This window comes from Eimeria mitis, genomic scaffold (assembly GCF_000499745.2).
Source record: "Eimeria mitis Houghton genomic scaffold, Emh_scaff445, whole genome shotgun sequence".
NCBI lineage: Eukaryota > Apicomplexa > Conoidasida > Eucoccidiorida > Eimeriidae > Eimeria > Eimeria mitis.
The window spans coordinates 18,091-18,676 of record NW_013572764.1 but is presented as its reverse complement, the minus strand read 5'-3'; positions in this window follow the sequence as shown (position 1 = coordinate 18,676).

The following is a 586-nucleotide window of genomic DNA, read 5'->3' as shown; positions in this document are numbered from 1 at the left end:
TATATATATATATATATATATATATATATGTATATATATTTGTTATACAATTTTCATGAGCCAATCCTTTGAACCTTCTACTACCCTCTCCCGCTGAATGCTCGTCTCCAGTCCGTGTCTCCTAAACATTCCTCCGTGGGCCAGGCTGCTAGAAAAGCTGCAGCGCAGAAGACATAACAAAGCTGCGGGACCCTAGCAGCAGCAGCAGCAGCAGCAGCAGAAGTATACTGCTGCAGTAGCCTGTGTGACAAACTGCAGCTGCGGTGGGGTGCGTAGCGTAGCTCTGCAGCAGCTCCATCAGCAGCGGCAACAGCTACTGAATGGGGTCAGCAAGCGGTGGCGCCAGCAGCAGCAACCGACACCAGCAACAGCGACAACAGCCAGCAGCAGCGACAAACAGCAACATAAGTAGAAACCAACAGCAGCAGCAGCAGCAGCAGCAGCAGCAGCAACAGCAGCAGCAGAAGCACTAGCCGAAGATGACCTGTTGCTGAGCCCGTGTACAGGGGTGGTGAGCGCTTGAGGCTGTTCTGCTCCGTAGGCCTGGCTAGACCTTTTGAATACGACAGAGGCGCAGCGTACACCG